The sequence below is a fragment of the Nymphaea colorata genome, unplaced genomic scaffold, assembly GCF_008831285.2.
Source record: "Nymphaea colorata isolate Beijing-Zhang1983 unplaced genomic scaffold, ASM883128v2 scaffold0001, whole genome shotgun sequence".
Lineage (NCBI taxonomy): Eukaryota > Viridiplantae > Streptophyta > Magnoliopsida > Nymphaeales > Nymphaeaceae > Nymphaea > Nymphaea colorata.
Window position 1 is genome coordinate 2,695,639 of NW_022204507.1, and position 23,253 is coordinate 2,718,891.

Sequence of the window (23,253 nt, forward strand, 5' to 3'; positions counted from 1 at the left end):
ACTCGTCAGTAGTTGGGTAGGTTGTTAAATTAAGTTACAGTCTGTTTGACTTGTCTCTAGAAATACGAAATAACTTTCACGTAACAATTGAGTAATTGTTTGACTTGTGTCTATAAAGGTGTCAGATCCACTGACATTTAATCGATGAGCTGATTTCTCTGCACGTGTCAGCCGATTGATTATAAGCCTGCACGTCAATGGCTGGAGATTAATTGTCAAGATAAATTCATTTAATTTTCCTTGTTTCCATTTTTTATTTATTTATAGATAAACTTGGTTATTGACAGACCCGGTTTCATATCAAAACCTGGTTGAAGATGTTCTTTGTTGTGTTGCCTATACCAAACTTGGTTACATGTACGTATTTGTTTAAGTAAGTGCTTGTATTTGACAGTGAGTCAAAAAATTGTCAAGAACTAGTCATGCACAACATTATAATGCACAGGTAAGTTAGTGTTACACTTACCAGGATTTAGACAGAAAATGATCCACTTATTACTGATCGGCAAGCGTTGTATGTTATGAAATGATAAGAAGAATATTTTCCCACATATACCATGGTCAATATTTTGAGTTACTTCGTTTGTGTTTGAAGTAGGGCTGGCATTGGCTCGGCCCTGTCCGGCCCCGGCTTGATAAGAAGTCGGGCTCAAGCTGGTTCGACAGCTGAAACTTTGGTGCCAGTTCGACCCAATACTTAAAGCTCGAGTCCGAGTCCGATTCGATTACATTAAAAAATATGTTATATTTTAAATATAAAATAATATATAAATATAATTAATCGTAATAAAATATTATAACTATATATAAAAATTAATAGAATATATATTAAAAAATATAATCGAACCAAATAAGGATTAATTCGAGTCGACTCGATAACAGACCAGATAGACCCGATATTCTTTTTTCAAGACCGGAACTCAAGCTCAAGTGGGATCGAATATCAGGTACCGACTCTAAGCCCCGAAAGGAGTTTGAAGCCAAAGAAAGGGAAGCTTAGTATGCCATCTGTAGGTGGAGACGATACGGCATCAGACCTATGGATATCGGGCATGTAATCATGAAGACACTGATGGCATGCAATAATTGGGCAAGATGATGGACAACTCAAAGTGTTACGTTCAGTGCAGCAACGTGGCCTCCATGTGAGTTGTTTCGCATATGCCATATGACAATAATTGTATGGTCTCAGAGTGAGCTGTGCCAACAGCACAAAGGCTCTCAATTCTGTCCGCAATTAAATTCTGTAGTTCTGTTTCCTTTTCACTTCAGAAGAAGACACCCTTCTACCAGGCAAATTAATTACCGAACAAACAAGAGCCGCGAGCATTCCAAAACGTTAAAAATACAAAACATGATATTATCACTCTGAACCCTAAGCTGAATCGTGATTGATAAAATAGCCACTACTCATTTTAAGAACTTTATGTCCAATTGTTTTAGCTTCACGGTTCAGGGCTGCCCTTCTTCGAGGTTTTAGTTAGTAATTCCAAGGAAAGGATTGGGTTCCCAACGATCAGTGTCATCATTTTCTCTGAAGAGCTCAAGAGTTGAAAATCTATGCAGTTATTGAAAAATTGGGAAGATGAATAATTTCAATTCCTTGTTGCAAAATGAAAGAAAGCTACCTAGCTAGGGTGTCTATGGATTAACTCAAAAGAAAAGAAAACAAAAACATAGCTTCTGTGAGAAGTTAAATTATGGGAATTTATGTGGCTAGCTCCTTTTGATGAGATGACGAAGGCTTTTCATGAATTTACCTCAGCTTCTGTGTATATGTCTAACGACATGAACATGCAGCCTGATATTTCCCTTAATTGGTGGGAAGCAGTAGAATTGGCATGATCAAATAATTTTTCTGCTAGGGAAGCATGCATGTAAAATGAAACTAGCTCCACGCATTCGAACTGAGAATTCACTGTTTTTTCCTTTTTCTCTTAATTTTTGCTGTTCACCAGAAGGGTGAATCTGAGCCCATCGCAGAGCAAGCCAGGTGAATATACAGCAAAATTGTTGTGATATACAGCAACCATTTTCCTTAATTTCCAAGAAATACCTTCCCATTTATAAAGGCAAAGATGGAGATCGACGGCTCGAATGGCTTATTTTGTGTTGGCTGAGCCGGAAATTTCTTGCTGGGTGGTGCTAATGCTTTAAATTTTAGACCTTTAAAGAGCATCTATGTGAAAATTAATTATCAAAAAATAACTAGCTAGGAGGTCTCAACATATAAAATATCCATTGACAAGCTCACACCTGCCTCAGCCACTACTTCGAGATTATACCATAAGATGAATGAAGAGCTAAAAGTAGCTGGATACCTTAATTTAAGAACGAAATGTGGCTAAAGAGGCTATTTTCCAATCGAGGAGCCATTGCCTCCCTCCCCCTTCTGCCTCCAAGGTCCACGCGTCGCCGCCATGTTCTGATCTAGCTTTTCTCGCGGAAGATATAGGAAGCTTGAGATGCCCAATTTATGTATGACAATGAAAGCGTGTGTATCTACTTCTTTCCTTCTGCATCAAGTTTAGTGCTCTGGCCTGCTAATTCAGCCCCTATCTTGGTAGGAGACTTGAGGCGGCATAACTTGGTAAGTTATTACTTCTCTCGGTGGCTGCCAAAAAGGAAGCCCAACTTTATATCATTCCAGTCATCTTAATTTTCGGCAGGTTTAATATTCCGTTGTTGTTGTAATATTCAGACATCGAGTTAATTTGAAAAATCATTTTGAGTAACTCGAATGGTCCAGCAGAGTATGACATCCACTCAACATTTATTGGTGGTGGTTGTATGAAAATGATGAAGAAAATAAATTTATACAAGAGACGGGTAAGTTACAATATTTAATTTCCTTCTGCTTTATTTAGGAGAATTTGTTTCCACAATAATTTTTGCATGCACTCATTGCCACAACCTTGTTCCTGATTTGTAGCTGCGTGTGGTGTCAAATCCATTTCTTGATCATGTGTCACCTTCTTTCCATAATTTATACACGGGGAGTTGTGATCATGCGTTGTCTTTTTTTCAATCTTATCATGCAATAATTTCTTTTCAACCTTCATGCATGGTGAGTTGCAATGATTCTGCTTCTTTCCAAAGTTGACACATGGTGAGCATGGTGAGTTGTTGCCATCCCCTTTCAATCACAGGGGTGAGATCTGATGAAGCCCAAGATTGCAAATAAGATAATTGAACAGAGCAGAAGGGAGTGGCTTTGTAAATAAATCTGCTAATTGATGTTCGGCTGTAACATATTGAGTCTCGAGTGATCCAAGAGCAACTTTTTCTCGTACAAAGTGATAGTCCAATTCGACATGAAAAACCTGCTTTATGTATGGATGTATGCAAAGCTGAAATATTATCACACAGTAAAATTGGTGGCTTAGGTAAATAGATTCCAACGTCTTGGAGTATAAATGTGAGTATGTGACCCTAGTAATCTCTGTGGTGGCTGTAGCAAGGGCACGACATTTAGCTTCACACTATGACCTAGCATGGTTGGTTGCTTCTTAGAACTCCTTGAGATGCAAGCAGTCCCACAAAAATGCAATAGTTAGAAGTTGATCGTCTACTGTTTGGGCATCTGGTCCAATCTGCATCAAAATAGGCTTCAAGCGAGGTGGATTTTCTCTTGAAAAAATTCATGCCATAGTGAGATGTGCCATGAACATGTCAAGCAATTCTTTCACCAGCTGAAAATATTCAAGAGTGGGTGCATGCATAAATTGGAAAAAAAAATTCACCACAAACGGCAAGTCTCGCTGGGTTAGAGTGAGATATTGAAGTGCTTCAACAAGGCTTCAATAGCCAGTAACATCAACTTATCGCGCATCCATGGAGGCATCATCTTTTGCGTTAACCATGATGGGAATGTTGGTGGATTTACAATTCTGCATATTTGCTCGACAAACGATGTCGTTGGAATATTTTTGTTGATCAAGAAACATGCCATCTGATTTCCTTTGAAGCTGAATGCAAAGGAAAAAAATTAACATCTCCCAAACCATTCATTGCATACTCTTCCCTTACTTGCTCAATAAACTCATTTAAATTTTTTTAGAGTTACCGGTTAAAATGATGTCGTCAACGTAAAGTAAGAGAAGAGTAACATCATTATCTTGGCGCCGAACAAAGAGAAATGAGTCGAACATGCTATCAATGAATCTCATGATGAATAGAAATTTTGCAAAGCGATCATACCAAGCCCGAGGGGCTTGCTTCAGTCCATACATGGTTCTATTCAGTCGGCAGACATGATTTGGATGAGTAGCATCTTTGAATCTCAATATAAAACCAATTCTTGTATATGGCCATTTAAAAATACATTTTTTACATCTAATTGTTTGAGAAGCCAATCATGTGCTAGATCAATACCTAAAACCATTCGAATTGTAGCAAATTTAACCACCGGTGAGTCTCTAGAAAATCAATACCTTGGATTTGACTATACCCTTGAGTCACTAGACGCGACTTGAGTCGTTCCAATGTCCTATCACTTTTTTGTTTTGTTTTGAATGCCCACCGGCCGCCAATGACATGCATGTGTGGATTCCTTTGCACAAGAGGCCAAGCATTGTATGCTTGTAGTGCCGCCATCTCATCTTCCATTGCTTTATTCCAGCCTCCATGTTTTAGTGCCATAGTATAGTGGTTTGGTTCCTTCAGCATAGAAATGGTAAACGCATATTTTGGATTTGGTTTTACTATTCAAGATTTGGATCTAGTGGTCATGGCATGGGAAGCAGATGATGTCAGTAGTAGTGGTTGAGTAGGTGGTGAAGATTCAATTGGCAGAGGATGGGTTGTTGGTATGTTAGGAGGTTGATGGTAATTAAGGGTGGTGATTGACTTGGTTGTTATATGAGGTTGGTCCTCTAGTTCCAAAGGAGGATCTCCAACATGCATTTGTGCAAGCCGTTGATCATTATTATGGGCTGTATGTTCATCAGGTGGATGTAGGGAGAATGAGACAAAATTATCACGAGTGGGATGAGCATAACTATGAGTTTGAGGTTGATGAAAAGGAAGGAAAGTTTGATCAAGGACTACATGGCGTGATATATAGACACGTCCAGTGGAAGGGTATAGACATCTACATCTATACCCATCATGATGCTCAGTATACCCAATAAATATACATGGCAACGATTTTGGCTGGAATTTGTGCTGATTATATAATCGTAAATAAGGGTGACATCTGCTTTCAAAGGCACACAAGCAAGAATAATGTGATTGCTTCCCAAATAGTAGCTTGTATGGGCTTTCCTTGTTCAGCGTTTGAGAGGGCAGACGGTTTATGAGCAAAATGGCAGTAGAGAAGGCCTCCACCCAATATTGTGCTGGTAATCCACTATGAAAGAGGAGAGTAAGTCCTCATTTTTTAACTGACCTGTGCTTACGGTCTGTGATGCCATTTTGGGCAGGCGATTTTGGGCAAGTTTCTGATGGATGATGCCATGATCTTTAAGATCATCAACCTAACAAGAGCTGTGGAATTCTCCTTCATCGTTAGTTTGAAAAACCTTCATAGAAATACTAAATTAATTTTTTATCATTGTATGTAATTCAAGAAACTTGGAAGAAAAAAAATCTGACTTTCTCTTTATAGGATAGTACCAAGAATAACGAGTGAATTGATAAGCATAATATTTAATGCTTTGACAAGAAGCCACTGGAGCTGGTCTCCACAAATTGGAGTGGACCTTTTCAAACATAGCACCACAATCAACCTCTATTGGAAGAAGTGGAAGTCGACAAGATTTTTCCATTTGGCAACTTTGACAAATGGTAAAACCTGTCGTTTTGTTCAAGACTCATTTTATTTGCTGACATAAAATCAATAATTATAGCATGCAGATGCCCCAAGCATCCATGCCAAACATTGGAAGAAGCTGTTCGAAACCTTGCTGAAAAAAAATGTCCTTTGGATTGCCTTTGAGCGCATGTAAGTCTGATTCTCCAGATCATGCTGCTATCACTGCCTTGGTCTCCTTGTCCTTAATCACAAACAAGTTAAAAGGGAATTCAAATAAATATGGCATGGTACTGGTGGGTTGGCTCACAAAGATTTAGCTCTTTTTTATACCTGGAACCACCAAAACATTATCTAGAGAGAGAGAGAGAGAGAGAGAGAGAGAGAGAGAGAATTTTGGATCCGACCTTTATGTTGGCTGTTCCAATATGAGCAATGTCCAATTTTTCACCATTTCCTAGCATTATTTTATCTGATCATTTGTACTTAACACAGTTTTGAAGATTACGTGAATTGTTTGTGACATAAGAAGCTGCTCATGTATCTAGATACCAATCTTGGTCCTTTGGATCTGACACCTTTAGATTAGTGAATGCTTGAGGTACATCTCGTGGTTGATATGACTGATCAAATATATGATAATATTTAAGAGAAGAGTGATTATTTTGTCCACATATTTGGCATGGTACCTTCGGTTTGTTTGAAGAAGCTCCATTAGAGTTGGCTGATCCATGATTGTCACGAGATTAAGAAACTGGAACAAATCCACGGCCTCTTCAGTTAAAGTGATTGTTGTTTCTGCATTTATTGTTGTTGTAGCGACCCTTGTTATTTTGATTTCCTGTCTGCTGGGTGAGAAATGCAACATTAGCATTCAACTTGCTTTTGCTTGCACTAAGGATCTTCATGCTCTCATGATTTTAAAGTAACAGGGCACCTTTACGATACAACAAAATTGGTGGCATATGAATAGAGGTGAAGAAGGCTTCATAACCAGTCATCAACCAAAAAACTTTATCTTCATCATTGAGAGGCTTGCCTATAGCAGCTAGTTCATCAAAAATAGACTTCAATCCAGTGATGTACTCGGTAATGGACTTATCTTGTTTTTGATAAGTTTGTAATTTCCTATTCGATAGAAAATGTCTCTCTTTTGACTCACGTGCAAATGTTGTTGTTAAGGTCATCGATACTTCTGCTGAAGTCTTGTGTCCAATGACTAGACTGAACACCTCTTCAGACAGAGATACTGAAAGCTAGCCTTGAAGCAATCGATCTGATTTTTTCCAGGTCACTGAAATCAAGATTAAGGCTGTTGATAGGTTCACCATTTTCTGTAGTTTCAAATGTTCAATTGTGGAACTTGACGTAGGAATAGTGCCACCAATAAACTCAAGAAGATCCTGGCTTTCTATGAGGCCAAGCATATGAGTTTGCCAGAGAAGAAAATTCTTATGCGTGAACTTGACCGAGACAAAATTAGCAACATTCACATTTGAAGGAAAAGAGAACTTAGCCAATGACGTTGCTGAGGATGATGCCATTAAAGTAGTAGAAAAGAAATCAGTAAGAGAAGGTCCCAAAAGGGCTTGCACGGCTCTGATACCATGAAAAGGATGATGGAAAAAGAGAAATTTAACATGGTTCAGATATTATCCTGCATCATGCTACTGAGCCATCAAAACGATGATGAGTCTTCTTTTATTGCCTTGTACTTTATACAAGGGATGGGTCAATATTAATTTTTGAATTTCCTTCAGCTTTATTTAGAAGAATTTGTTTTCACAATAATTTCTACATGCATTCATTGCTACAACCTTGTTCCTGATTTGTAGCTGCATGTGGTGTCAGATCCATTTCTTGATCATACATCACCCTCTTTCCATAATTCATACATGAGGAGTTGTGATCATGCGTTGTATTCTTTCCAAGTTTATCATGCAATATTTTCTTTCCAACCTTCATGCATGGTGAGTTGCTATGATTGTGGGTAGGTGTTATCTTTTTTCCCAAAATTAACATATGGTGAGCTGCATGGTGAGTTGTTGTCAGTTTAAAATATTTTGAATATTAATATTGACAGCTCTGCAGTGGAGAAGGGCAGCTATCACACATGGCGATGGCTGCTGGCAGTGAGCAAAGGGGCGATATAGATCAGCTTCATTTCCCACCCGTTCAGCTCCACATGACGCGTTACCGACCATGTCTGCTGTTGGCAGCACACCAGCATCTCCCCTTATGAGCTACCTCTTGTTGGCAATAGTCACATTTGACATATATATAAGCTGCCAATATTGATGCTTTCTTAACAACATGATTTGTTTCATCACCTGATCTAAATGGTCAGTTGGGATTCATAAATTTTGGTGGAAAATCGAAGCAACAAATTAAACGATATGATTCGCCACACCTACTGAGTATGACATGAAGCTGAGCTCATTGGAAAGCTTCATCCTGCTGGTGACAAAGGCTATCCACTATCCATCATTTCAGCAGGTTGTCACCGTACGTAGAACTATACTTTTCAAAATTTTTAGATGTGTTATTGTATTTGAAGAAAATGACTTTGTGTGCCTATTTGACCCTAAACATACAAGAGAGTCTACTTTCAGGTCACTAGGCAATACTAACAGTATATATGAAGCTGCATTAAAAGACTGATAAATTGATAATATCGTAGCCTAATATTTCATGAAACTGCCCTAATTTTAGGGCAGATTCAGACAACTTTTTTCATTGCCAAACAGGCTCTAGGAGCCCGTTTTCTTAAACTAAGTTTTAAGGGAAATCATGCTGACTTAGCAACCTGGTCTTAGGTAAGCACGTTTGGTTGCTAAGTTATAATTTGACCAAAAATATTTAAAAATGTAAAACAAATATTAAACAAGTGTTGTATTGTGGCCACCTACCACTGAGAATAAGGTCAGCTGGGTTGACATCATCCATGTGTTTCCTGCCCACAAGTGGCTGAGATATAGAGATCTAACATGGATCCATATTCAGACACCTCTAACAAACAAACAAATGGTACCTCACCCGACAAACCGTATAACTTAGCACCACAAAGGTCAACATCGTTTGAACCATTGAAAAAAAAAGATTATCATGTATGAGAGAGTTCAAAATTTGTAAGAAAAGAATTATCATATAGGGATGTGGCAAGAAAGCTTAAGCAATAGGCAACAATATGAGGTATAACATCCCTGTCAATTAGATTGGACAAAATTATTTGCTTGTTAGTTAATTGTATGGGGTTTTGGTTGGTACAAATGACCATAAAAAGCAAAAGTTCAGTTAAACAATTATCCAAATATAGCAAATTGCACAAAGAGAAAAATAGAAAAAAAAATACTGGTGTCATTAATTGGAAAAGGAAAATCTCATCCAAATTAGCTATAATATAACATCAAAATTCCTTAATTCACTATTTGAAGTCATGTTTGGCTATGTTTTTTCAAATTTTCTGGGCATTTCTAGGCCTATATAGTGGTATCCACTTGTCATAATCTAAAAGAAAATAGAAATGCAAGTGAAAATAAGACTTGGAAAGGAGTACCCTCATCTCATTAACTGGAAAAGGGAGCTTGACCATTCATAATTTCCATGTACCAGTGCATGGGAAGCAAGACAGAATTCTCTCAAACAAATTCCTACATCAGTAACATGAAACACTTACAAAAGATCCAAGTGCACATCACAACAAGAAAGTATGCTATTGGCAATGGCTTTTGCCATCGTCAATAGTTCAAATGGCATCGCCAATGTGATATTGGTAACGGGTTTTGCCTAAACGGATGGCTTAAGCCGACGTAAATGGCAATAAATTGCATTTGTAGTGACATTTTATAAGTGTGAACCCTACTCGTTCAATTTGGCCATTTCTGATCATCTTCATATTGTCCATTAACGCAACTTATGAAATGAGACAGGAATACCAATGCTTTAGTGAGTCTAGGGACACACAACTAACAAGTAGACAGCCAGGGAGACAGGCATACCAGCTTTGAAGGTATGCCTCCGCATCTTTGCTTATATATCCAAAACTTTTCTTTCCAATCGTACATGACCTTCTATTCCCTTCTGCACCGACTGAGAAGTAGCTAGACGACCATGGTTTATATGCATATATGAAGGGCCTTGGAGGCAAAGGAGGAGAAGGAAAGTGGTGGACAGCCAGCTTCTTTTAGCATGCAGTCCATGCATCTTTAGGATTTACACTGGAAGATCGAATATACGCCACTCGAGCAATTGATCTTCATCTTTGGTGTTTGAAATTAGGAAAGAAAAATTTTTGGAAATTAAAGGGAAAAAAAATACAAGTGCGCGGACAATTTTGCGCCATGGAGGAAGAGAAACCAGATAGATATATTGAATGCATCCACATGTCACACACGGAGATCGTGACAAATTGGCCCTTCTGCCAAAGAGTCAGAAGGAAAAAAAGAGAGAAAAAAAGGCTAGGTCGGCTTCTCAGTTCGCCTACATAAGTGTACACCATCCTTTCCGTTACTGTGTGACGTTAGCAGCACAGTTTCTGGCTTGGCCACCAATTAATGGCGTTTCACAAAAACAGCAGGCAGCAATGTCTGGTTCGACATGTAGAGAGAGGTGGTTATGAATTCATGGAGTATGCACGTTCCTCATCAACAAAAGGAGCTACAAGCTAGGTAAATCGATTTCCATTTAACTGCTCCTCCAAGGTCTGTTTTTTCTCTTCTTTTGAGTGAATGGACACACAATCAGCTTTTCATCTATTACATTGTTTAGCTTTCAGAAACCCAGCAAGCCATGAAAACTATATATGTCCCCGCTTAATTAAGTTCCAATATTTAAGACCAGAGATTAGATAGCTCCATGATCTTCAATTCAGTAAATCGATTTCCATTTAACTGCTCCTCCAAGGTCTGTTTTTTCTCTTCTTTTGAGTGAATGGACACACAATCAGCTTTTCATCTATTACATTGTTTAGCTTTCAGAAACCCAGCAAGCCATGAAAACTATATATGTCCCCGCTTAATTAAGTTCCAATATTTAAGACCAGAGATTAGATAGCTCCATGATCTTCAATTCTTCCCAAAAGAATTATATGCAAGTTAAGGCTAGCTGCACGCGAAACTAAAGGAACTGAAAAGTTTCTAATCATGCAAAGCAACTATTATCATGTTTATGAAGGAAAAGAAGAAAGTTAAGCCATAGCTTCCATTAAGAATGAATTGGAGAACATGTAGGGCAATTGAAAGAGAACACAAAGGCTGATTCTCTCCTTTCTTGGAAATAAACAGAACCAACTAATACCTTCCATCGTAGCTTACGTCTTGCTCATGCAGTAATTTATTTGGAAGAGTATGTTCATAAGTAAAAGAAACAGAACCAAGTATTCAAAAATCACCAATCGTCATCTAGAATTGAATCATGGGCCCTTGTTGCCACCTAATTGGGTCAGAAAATTTGTTTTCTTGTTTGCCGTCTGCCGACCACCCACATCCATTCCAGCTTGCAATTTTGAATGGTTCTTTCACTGATGATCCAACTTTGTTTTCTTTGGGTTGCATGACAAGATGTAGATCTAAACCCACCTTTACTTTAAATTCTGAAGAGAGAGAGGGAGAGACAAAGAGAGTGATAGTCAAGTTCTTGCGGCCTTAAAAATCCTATCCGTGAAACCGTAACTGAAAACGTGGGCAATCACACACGTTTTGTTAATGCCTAATTCTGTGTTTTTAGTTGACTTTGGCGAGATGGCTTTCAGTGCTTTAGGAAAGTCGCATGCCTATTTGCAAGCAAGACATAGCATACGGAAGCCATAGAAAGCATATAATATATAGCAGTAATTCTCAAGCTGATTCATAAACATATTGGGATCAGACAGAAACACATATTGTGTTTGGATCAACTTATAATTAGTAAATTATTAAACATGATATCATCTACGAGCACATACTCTTGTTCATTTGGATCAAGCAATAAAATCTTTCAACATAGATGTGCGCACATATATATGGAAACCAGAATGGCCGGCAGTTCAGTATTTGTTTGGCTTGCGTGTGCTGTCAGAGCTGGATGCTTTTTTGCAAGTCCAACTTCATTTCTAGACGAGCTTTATTGGGTAACATTACATGCATATGCATGAGGAAAGATCATCAGATTTCAACCGTCTAGATGTGATTCATTAATGACATCCACTATTTCTGGATATTATGCAGCTGTGGATTTATTTTTATGCAATTAGATTTAATATCTACAATTATGTTGTTGATGATTTTTTTTCTTTCGCAAGTTGTTTTGTATATTTTGAGTTTATTAGACGGTTACATCTCAAAATTCTAGTCGAGATCTTGCAAAAACAACTGCATGGGAAATACGTACAAAACCATATATACATTTTTAGTAAGCCATGGCCTATAATATTACATTTCACCAAAATGTCTGACCAGCAGATGTTTCCCTGGAACGGTAAAGTTTGTCGAGATAATTGCCAAAACGCACTGGATGGTTTGCATGTCTATTTGATGATGTAAATGTCTTTGTTTCTTGCTGCATGCATCTTTCATTAATCGCATCTTTCTCGCAGCAACTTTACCAAAAACAATCATCTTATTTAACCTCATCCAACCAACCAGGATTGCAGGTAAGGCAGTTTTCTTCAGTACTACTCCATGTGATCTATGAGTTGTCCATTGTTAATCAGTGTCGTTGTTACTGTACGGCCCGATAATGACAGCATCATCTGATACCATAATTGTCAAACAGTAAAAGTCTTGTGAATATGCGCACATACATGTAAAAGCGTAACAAGTGTTTCATGAATCTCTCATAAATATTTTTTATTAAGGGGAACTCTAAGTTTAAATTTCAAATTTTAAGGTGCAATCATATGTAAAAAAAATAAAAAATAATTAAATTTCTATATGTAAATGCAATAAATTTTGTGAGATGGTGTAGACAATTATCTGCACTAGCTACAACGTAGATCTGCCATTAAATAGTAATAATCGCCACTGTTGCCAAACAATCTCTAATGGTATTGAATGGTGTCACAATTGCATCAAAAGCATTCTTCTTTTCAGCTTCAAACGCCAACATAAACAAAGTAATCAAATAATCAGAACAATTAAAATAACACAAATCAAAGCCACGAAAATGAAAAATTCTACTTCTATGTGAAGATCGATCCAAACAAATATAAATGATATACATAATCCCCAAAACATGTAGTACAACCCCCAGCGTTATGAGACCAAGTTACGTGGGCACCATGTGTATACGCTGGGGGTGGACCTGCTACGTATATGTAAGGATTCAGTAATGACCTTTGTGCCAAAAAAAGGTACACGTGCATATTTACTTGAATGTCATTGCATTGCACAGACACAACATACGTACTTAACCTATGTTCCTTCACGCCGCATGCATTCCTTCACCCAAAAGAAGGAAGACGGTTAGGAAGAGAAAAAAAGAAGATAGAGGTTTCCAGTGAAGGAAGGAAAGGGAGTAGAGGTTGCCACTAAAGAAAGATTGACCTTGAAACAAAAATGGCAGAAATGACAACAGAATAAAAGTGAGTTCACAGCGATATCATTCTAGTTTTTTATTTGTGGACGTTAAATGACAAAGGCAATGACTTCTACAGGATTTATTTTTCAACATTTGGATATACAAAGAAATCGAAGCAGCACCTTTAGGCAAAGGTGATGAAGACATGAAAAATGAAGAAAATCTCAACGCAACAGGTAACAGTACATCTCAATTCCTGTGGTAGATAATGTTATAGACAAAATAGTGAATGCATCCTAGTTTAGGTGGTAGACAATGTTACGATGTAACATGTTTGTATAGTTTGCGTGAGATAACGAATTTGTAACATAATGAATGTGTGAGAGAACGAATTCAGGGGATACGTTTTTGCATCCCAATTTATCTCATTATTTTATAATCATTCCTCCCATTATTGATTGACAAAATGAGAGAAGGCACGTGTACAAAGTAAGCAATAAGTAAACAAAGACAAAATAACGTAATCACATAACGAAAGGAATGGTTATGAAATAATGAGATAATAATGGATCTACCAAGAAGGGCAGGAATGGTAACTAGAGAAAGAGATAACTACACTTCTACGGGAGATACGTATAACTAAACGGTGTGAGATAAGGTTCGTTATTGATCGTCGAACTTTGTGATGAGATAATGTTGAATGTTATTTGATGGAAGGTATTTATGCGTGAACAAATAATTTGTGAGACAATGTTAAAACGTTATTTGATTGATCTACTTTATGCAGTGCAAATGGCATGGTGTATGGAATATCTACATCAACAAATGACAACAACCAAAAGATTGGGTCCCTTTGCAAGCAAATAAAGTATACCAAAGAACGTATTCCTGCTGTAGGAATGGAGTTTGAGATGGATGATCTCCAAGAACATAGTCTTGCTGTAGGATTGGAGTTTCCTGCTATAGGAATGAAGTCTGAGATGGAAGATCCTGAAGGATGTTCTCCTACTTTAGAAATAGAGTTTGAGACGGAGGATGCAACATATAGCTTCTACAATCATTATGCTTTTCGCCATGGATTTAATGTATGGAAGGGTAGGATAAAGAGAAACACACATGTCGTAGTTGTGAAATGGTCATATGTATGTTTGAAAGATTGATGGAAGAGATCAGCTGCATGTGTAACTAAGCACAGGATCGATGCAAGGTCTAGTTGAGGTGGGAAGGCATCCACATAAAAAATATTTTATCCGCGTAGTGACGATTGAACACAAGCATCCATTGGCACATTCTCACACGAGCTGCATGTTAAGTTGCATCACAAATTGACATCATCAAATGCTGAAGTAACTGAGTTGGCTGATCGTGCAGTTACACCACTAAGGAAAGCATATGACCTATTTGTTAAAGTAGAAAGCGGTCATGATAATGTTCCATTCGCTTGCAAGGATCATACAAACCACTTAAGGAGAAAGAAGATAGAATCGATAAAAGAAGGAAAAATTATGGCATTAGTTGAATCTATTCATGAAAAATTAAGCAAAGGTACAAGTTTCTACAACACCATTCAGATGGGGATGGTTATGCTACAAATCTCTTCTAGGCATATTCGAGGGTCTTGGTTAGATTATAGATGCTTCAGTGATGTGCTTAGTTTTGACCCAACCGTGAAGGTCAATACTCATGGGTGGCCCTTTGCTTAGTTTGTAGGGGTGAACCATCACTCGAAAAGTTGCTTTTTCGGTAGAGCATCCTACTTTCATCAGACTACTGAGGCATTTGAGTGGTTGTTCAAGGTACTCACCGAAGCCATGAATGGGAAGCACCCCAAAGTTGTATTGATGAATGGTGACAGTGCATTAGCAGTTGTAGTCTCCCACGTATGGCTAAAGACACATCATCGTTTGTGTTTATGGCATATATTCCAAAATGCAGTGAATAACATATGGCATGTAATGAATCAGAAGATTGGTTGTAAGCAGAGTTTTGCTATGTGCATCTTGCTTTGCATGCTGCCACTTATTCTATAGCTCAAACAATTGATGAAATCGACTTCCCTACAAAGGCCACAACTTTCTTAAACTCCAAATATGTCAACCATAAAAAGTCATTGCTCTTCCCTATCAAGCTGTACCTGAACATCCCAAGCCTAGGTTTTTCATGTGTTCTCAAATGCAACAGCCTAACAACATCTTCTAGGGTGGTCATCATCTCAAATCCATCAAACACAAATGCGTTTGTCCGAGAATCCCACTTCTGTGCCATGGTGTACAAAGGCCCCCATTGGAGTTCCATCGCGCCATAGAACAAGACTTGCATTCTCGCCAATCTCTGCTTTTGAGAGTCTGACTGAACTTCATATCAATCAATGACTGAATGCCACTGGCAGTGCCTGCATTTGTGCAATAGAAATACCAGTGTCAAAGATATTATCTAGTACCAAAACTTTAATTACAAATACTTGAATAAACAACATACATTACCTACATTGACATCACACAATTGCCTCCTTTCTTTCCCAACTATCTTCGCCACCTCTAAATTTGAATCAGGCTTCCTCCTTCGCTTAGAAACTCTAATTTTTAGTGCAGGTACAATATGCACATCTAACAGTAATCCCTCTAGTTCGTCAAGCAGTGGATTCTGCTCCCCATTATCTTTCTTTTCTGCATTCTCTAGCTCCAGAAGTCACTCCTCTTCTGCCAACTCCTTCTGTTGAGGCTCCATCTCCCGTCCATTCCTTGTCTCTGCGGCCTGGCCCTTCATTTCTGACACCACGGCCTGTCCGTTTGTTTCCACGGCCTGTCCCTTTGTTTCTGCTACCTCCTGTTGCTCAAATGCCCTATCCCTTGTGTTGTTTGTCTCTGTAGCTTGTCTCTTTCTTTCCACCACCACCTCTTGCTCAAATTCCTGAACCCTGCATTCACTTACTCTATGGCCTGTCCATTCGTTTTCACCACCTCCTCGTCCTTATTTTCTTTCACGCATTCATTCTCCTTCTTCACAACCTGCTCCACCTCATGTGACATACATTATGCTACAACGACAACTTCATCCTCTTTCCATTCTACCAAAACATCACACTCAACTATCATTCAACGTTTTCAAAGTTCTTCAGATTTGGTGTACCGTGTATGTCAACTTCACCCAATTTAGCGTCAAACAATTGATATTCGGTGTCATATTCTTGCGTATTAATTAAAGTAGACATCATTGATCTACAAGAAGAAAAAAAAAACATGTATAAAGTAGTGAAATAACAACATATATAGAGCCATAGATAGACGAACATATAGAAGACATTAAAATAACAAAGTGTGTATATACAAATATGAGAAATAGAAGTATATGAGATAATGTTGTTATTTCATTATCTCACTTCCTTCTATTTCTCTTCTATAATATGTGCAGGAGTTATTATTTCATTATCTCACGCCCTTTTGTTTTTCTTCTACAATGTATGAACTAACAAAAGCGCGATACCAACCTAGACATAATAAACAATATCTGTCACCAATGAGGATAATCGATTCAACAGTCGTCCTTACGCTTGCTTCGATCGATGCTCTTCAGCCGACAGCAGTAACTTTCACCGACGAGGATGACAAAAGCACCCTGCGAACGATAACTCCCTCTAGAAGAATCGAACCAAGTAGAACCTGCGCTCATTCCAATGGACAACCTTAAGGTTGCTCCAACTGGCATTCTTTGTCCGATGATGAAAACCACTCCGATGATGAGGATAAATGTTGCCTATGACCAACAGCTCCCTTTGCGGATATGAAAGTTTGAAACATTATGGAGAAGCCTCAACTCCATGAGCGATACTCTTCCATTTTCCTTTTCCACATATGCACTTCTCACATCATTCCCACCGTCCACCTGGGGACTCGCTCTTTTCAAAATACCATGTTGCTGCCCGCACTAAGTGGTATTTTTGGTTTACAACACTTCACATAAAAATTTCTCGCTTCATTCTCACAATCAATCGAGAGACATTAGTGTCTGTTAAAGGCACCAAGTAATTCACTTTCGACCCACCTGGGCGTTGATTCAGCTTTCGAGTTAATGTTCGAGACAAGATGTTGATAAGATAGTAAAATATTTATGAGATAAAAAAATAGTTAAGAAATAATAAAATAATGCTATGAATGACACAAAAAACAAAAGCACTTTTTTACTACTTAGAGAGGTATATTGGTCATAACGATACGTATATATAGATAGACAAATTTTACCTTTATCCAATCCCCAAATCGTCTTTTAACAATTCTCTTTTTTGTCCGTACAAATTAGTTCTTTTTGTATTATTCATGAGAGTTTTTCTTTACTAATATGGCACATGAAATTTCATATAGAGGGATGGTCTATATAACCAGTTTCACTGCGACATATGCCAAAACTTTATTCAGCTAGTAAAGGTTTTTGAAAAAGGTTTCTACGGCTTCTTTTTATTTTGACAAATTAAATTTTAACTATATGTTTAATGGATTAAATAAGATGCATGGACCTAATTAATTACATGTCGAAGGTGTTTAAAGGGAGGGGATGGATATCATTATAGGGATGAAATTTTCCTTCGTTCTCAACTTGGACGGCGTAAGTCTGTGGCCTAGACTTACCAGCCAAATCACCACCTGTACGAAAACCCAAAGGAACAAGGGACAACCAGCTTTACATCAAATCAAGGACTTAGTCTTTTCTTATCAAGAAAAACTTACAAGACTATCAAAACAATTACATGTGCCTTCTATCTACACTGTTTGTCTCGGCTTAAGTATCCGGCTAGAGCTATTACATTGTTTGAATTCAAAACCAAGGCAGCAACAATACCCCGTCGAGATTCAAATGTGGCTATGGGCTCAAACCGCCATTTGGCCACCTGTCCAGGAACTTCTGCCCACGCTGGCCAGCGGTTGGCCAAGCGCATTGCTGCCCGTAGACCACGTGGCCATGAGGCCATTATCTAACATCTGTTCCCAAGTCTTGCAACAGGTAGGCGGGCCCTGGCATTGCTGCCTAACTACCACATAACCAAATCCATTCCCTCCAAGGCACCACATTTGAATTCATGCCATCCGAAGCTACCAAGTGTCCTCGCCTTTTCTCATTGGCCACGTGTTGAGGGGCCGGTGCCCTTCAACTGACAATGTTCCCTATATAGGTGTTGTGGGTGATCGCTTGTCCCGTATGGGAAAAACACCAAAGACGTCTAGGCTACCATAAATTTTGAACTGCTGGCTGCTGCCGAGATATGGCCTCATGTTGTCAAGTTGTGGCTTGTATTGATTCTCTGATATCTACCTTATCTTGCTGTTAATCTAGGCAAGTCTGAGCATAATGCTCTATGGCTGCTTCCATCTTTGGCCAATAGAAGCACGAGCAATCAAGGCCAGTGTGCGCTCTTGGCTAGGATGGCTAGCTCAAGGGCTATCGTGCATTTCCTTCAAGAGTTCCTTCTGAATCCCACCTGATGAAGGGATGTATATACGATTCTTTTTTGTGAATAAGATCTCATCTTGTAGCTAAAATCAATGACACATGCCTTCTTTCACCAATTCAAGGAGGTGGGCCACTGATGATTCAGTAGTCGTAGCCTACCGAATCCTCTGCATCAAGTACCCAGACACTTGAGTCATCGCAGACACGGTGCAGACCTCTACCTGCACCCCTCCGCTTAGTGCATCGGCAATCTGATTAGCTTTACCAGGCCTATGCAATATATCCATGTCAAACCGCAGACATGGTGCAGACCTCTACTTGCACGCCTCGGCTTAGTGCATCGGCAATCTAATTAGCTTTACCAGACCTATGCACTATGTCAAACTCTGGTAGAAAATCTTCCCAACATGCTTGTTTGGCATTTAGCCACTTCTGTGACAAAAAAATAGCTATGCGCCACATTGATGGTCATTACTTTGAAATGATGCCCAATAGATAATGTCTCCAAAGCCTTAGACAATGAACTACTGCCGTCATTTTCTTTTTATAGAACGTGTATCGTCGTTTTATGTCCCACAACTTCTGACTTTCATACCGGATGTCCATCTTGCATCAAGACATTGCCCAATGCTTGGTTGGAAGCATTAGTCTCCACCTCAAATGGCAAAGTGTAATCAGGCAAGTGCAAAACCGGCTCACTGCTCAATTTTGCCTTGAGCAGTCGAAAGGCATCAGCACATTCTGATGACGAATCCCACGTTTCATTCTTCTTCAACAAGTCCATCAAGGATACTGTAACCCTTGAGTATCCCTCAATGAAGCAACGATAATAATTAGCTAGGCCCAAGAAAGACCAAAGTGCTGGCACATTTGTATGGGCTGGCTAGTCAAGGATGGCCTGAAATTTTTGGGAATCCATCTCTACCTTTCCATGGCAGACAAAGTGGCCTAAGAAAGGGACCCATGGCTGAGCAAATATGCACTTCTTTGGCTTTAAATACAACTTATTTTCTTGCAACTTAGAGAACACCAACTCTAAGTGTTTGACATGGGACTCTATGAATAGACTATAAATCACAATGTCGCCCAAATACATCACCACAAAATCATCGATGTAAAGGCGAAACACATTATTCATTAAATTATAAAATGTAGTCGGTGCATTACAAAGCCCAAAACATTATAAGTTACTCTAACAAACCATAGCGAGTAATACATGCCTTTCTCAGCTCATCCCCTTTAGCAATCCTCACTTGATAATTCTCAGACCATAGGTCTAACTTAGTGAAGATCTGGGCATTACCTGGCTGATCAAACAAGTCTTCCACTCGAGGCACAAGTTACTTGTTGATCACAGTGAGCTTGTTCAAAGCTTTGTAGTCCACACACATCCGAAGGGAAACATCCTTTTTATGTTGGAACAAGATTGGCTCTTCATAAGGGGCCTTGGATGGTTCGATGTAACCAGCTTCTAGCAATTCGTTGAGTTGCCATCACAGTTTAGCTAATCTGGTGGGAACATCTGATATGTAGCCTGGGCAGGAGACTCAACGCTTTGCACCAATTCTATTTCATGGTCCATGTCGCTTCTTGACAGCAAATCCTTCGGCATTTCTCTTGGCACAACATTAGAGAATCTGCCAAGTAGTTCCTATACTAAGGCAGGAGCATTACCTTGCTTTTGGTCTGGGCTGACTTCCTTCAATGTAGCAAGAAAGTCAGCTCTCCATACCTCAATTTGTCATTGAGTTGTAAGGACAATATAGCTTTTATAGTAACCCTACCTAACACCAATAGAACCAGACAAGGCATCTTCTCATTTGAAATCATTAATGACTTTAGATGCGGTTAGATTGTCACCTTGGATTGGGTTAGGAAATCCATGCCCCGCATCTCATCAAAATCATCTAGTGTGCAGACCGTGAAGTTACATTTACCCAACCAAGGCCCGACTTCCTTCCTAGCAGCTTACGCTTCACCGTTTGTCACTAAAGGGACAACATTAGTGGCTTTCACGTGGCTGGCATTCGGCTTCTCCATAAGGCCGAAAGCTCCACCAGACAACTAGCCACAAAATTGTGGGTCACTCATGTGTCCACCAAGGTATGAGTGAGAACTTTATTCAGCCGGACCTCAACATACAACAACCTAGGACTTAAGGCCGTATTCTCAAGAGGCTGGCACAGAGTGTTCACCTGTCGAAGAGGGTTCATGCATTTCAGAGATCCAATGGTCAGTGATCTTGACTCATCATCAGGCTCCTGGACGACCGCATTCATGAGCTTCCTGTGAGGGCAATTTTGCGCACGGTGAGGGCCATTGCAAATGAAGCACCCGGAATAGTTTGAAGATTTGTAGGGTATGTCTCTTAGGCCCTCCTTCTTCTTACCACCATATTTTGCTTTGGCAGACTTGTACCGCTTTTATGGCCGATTCTTAGATGTTTCGTCACTGAACTGCACACAAAAATGTAAGAGACGATCGGCTATTGGTAAAGCAGAATGCAATTCTTTTACTTCTTGCCGACAAATTTCAGTTTGAGCCCACGACTGAAGACCACTCATAAAGTAAAATAGCATGTTTTCTTCTGCCATGTTTTTTATGTCAAGCATTAATGAAGAAAATGCCTTGACATAATCCCGAATGGTCCCAGCCTGCTTGAGCTGTTGTAGACCTTCTCGAGCAATCCATGCAACATTCAAAGGCAGAAATTGATACCTAAGTTCGTGCTTCATTTTGGCCCAAGTAGAGATAGGCACCTTACCCGTGTGACTATCCTCTTCCAGCTTCGTCTCCCACCACAATTTGGCACTTCTGTGCAAATAGATGGCCAGACAGTGACTTTATCATCCTTTTTCGTATGAACAGGTTTGAAGTACTGCTCGATGTGCCAAAGATATTTCTCAAGGTCCTTCAAACAACCGGCACCATGGAAAGCTTTAGGCTCTGGGATCTTTATCTTTGATATCTCCCATGTGGCGGCTCCCAGCACATGGCGCACAACAACAAATTCTTGCTACCAGACTAATCTGGCTTCCCCAAGCTAGTTTCGAAGGTCTTAAATGAGATCATCTGACCGAGCAGCAAGTTTCTTTATCTGATTCTCAAGAAGGGTCAGATGCTCAATCATTTGTTGGTTATCTGACGAAGCAAAGGACACTTGAGTTGTCAGCGAGCCAATAGATTCCTCCAAGGGAGAGAGTCTCGGCTCTCGAGTCTCAGCACCAGTAGTCATCATTATAACTTGTCTTTGATACCAATTCTTATCAACCTGCACAACATAAGTCTGTGGCATAGACTTACCAGCCAAATTACCACCCATACGAAAACTCAAAGGATCAATGGACAACCAGCTTTGCCTCAACTCGAAGACTTAGTCTTTTCTCATAAAAAAAAACTTGTAAGATTGTCAAAGCAATCCCATGTGCCTTCTCTCTACACTGCTTTGGTCGGTTTAAGTATCCAGCCATAGCTATTACATTATTTGAATTCAAAACCAACATGGTAACAATATTTGGCCCAGATTAAAATGTAGTTGCAGGCTCAAACCACCCGACCACCACTTGTCCAGGAACCACTCCCCCACACCGGCCAGTGATTGGCCACGAGCATTGCTGCCCGTAGACTACCTGGTCATGAGGCTATTATCTGACATCTGTTCCCACAGCCTGCAACTGCTTGGCATGGCTGGCACTACTGCTTGGCTGCCACCTAACCAAATCCGTTCCCTCCAAGTCACCACATCCAAATTCATGCCATCTGATGCTATCAACTGTCCCAACCTTCCCTTTCGCAGTGGCCACAAGTTGAGGGGCCGGTGTCCTCCAACCGACAGTGTTCCCTATATAGGCGTTGTGGGTATTCGCTCATCGTGTAAGGGAAAAACACCAAAGACCTCTGGACTATCATAAATTTCGGATTGCTTGTTATTGCCGAGCTATGGCCTCTGGTTGTTGCTGTTGCTTCCTTGAGACTATGTAGGTGCCTTCCAAGGCCTCGCCATGCCAGGCCATCCTTGTCTAGGTCAGCCCATGCCATCCCTGGCTAGGGGCCAGGGCAGGGTCTTAAAGAGATTCAGTACCCTGTTTGACTCATTCCAATAACTTATTTTTTAATATTATTTATTCAAATATAGATATCATTACATATTTTGTATGTTTAATTATATTTATATATTAAACTATATTAAAAATTTATTTTTTCAATCTAATCGAGTCAGGATGGGTTTCTGGCCTGAGTTGCAGGCAATCGGGTCAAGCCAAGGCTGCAGTCAAGGGCTGTGGTCTAACCCGATCCCAACTTCTTGTCAGGCAGGGTCCGGCCTGACCAAAGCCCAGCCTTACCTACAGACGAGAATATTAAAAAATAATGGCGAGCATATGGTGGACACTTTTGACCTGCCATCGCGGCTTGGGTGTGTCTATCTCCATTTTACTTACTGAGAGACCACAATTGATTAGGCCAATGGGACAAATTAGAGTGGATGCAACGATAGGTTGGGCTGGGGCTGGTATTGGGAACCCAATTGAACTTAAAGCTTTGACATATTCATACGCCTTGGCAAT

At 39.5% G+C, this 23,253-nt stretch overlaps 1 long non-coding RNA gene across 1 annotated transcript; it reads left to right on the forward strand.

Moving 5' to 3' along the window:
• The first annotated feature begins 2,117 nt into the window (after nt 1–2,117).
• Nucleotides 2,118–8,020, forward strand: LOC126409266 (uncharacterized). The gene is made up of 3 exons (XR_007572175.1): nt 2,118–2,590; nt 2,702–2,829; nt 7,836–8,020. It is a non-coding gene; the product is annotated as an uncharacterized LOC126409266 (long non-coding RNA).
• Nucleotides 8,021–23,253: the final 15,233 nt, after the last annotated feature.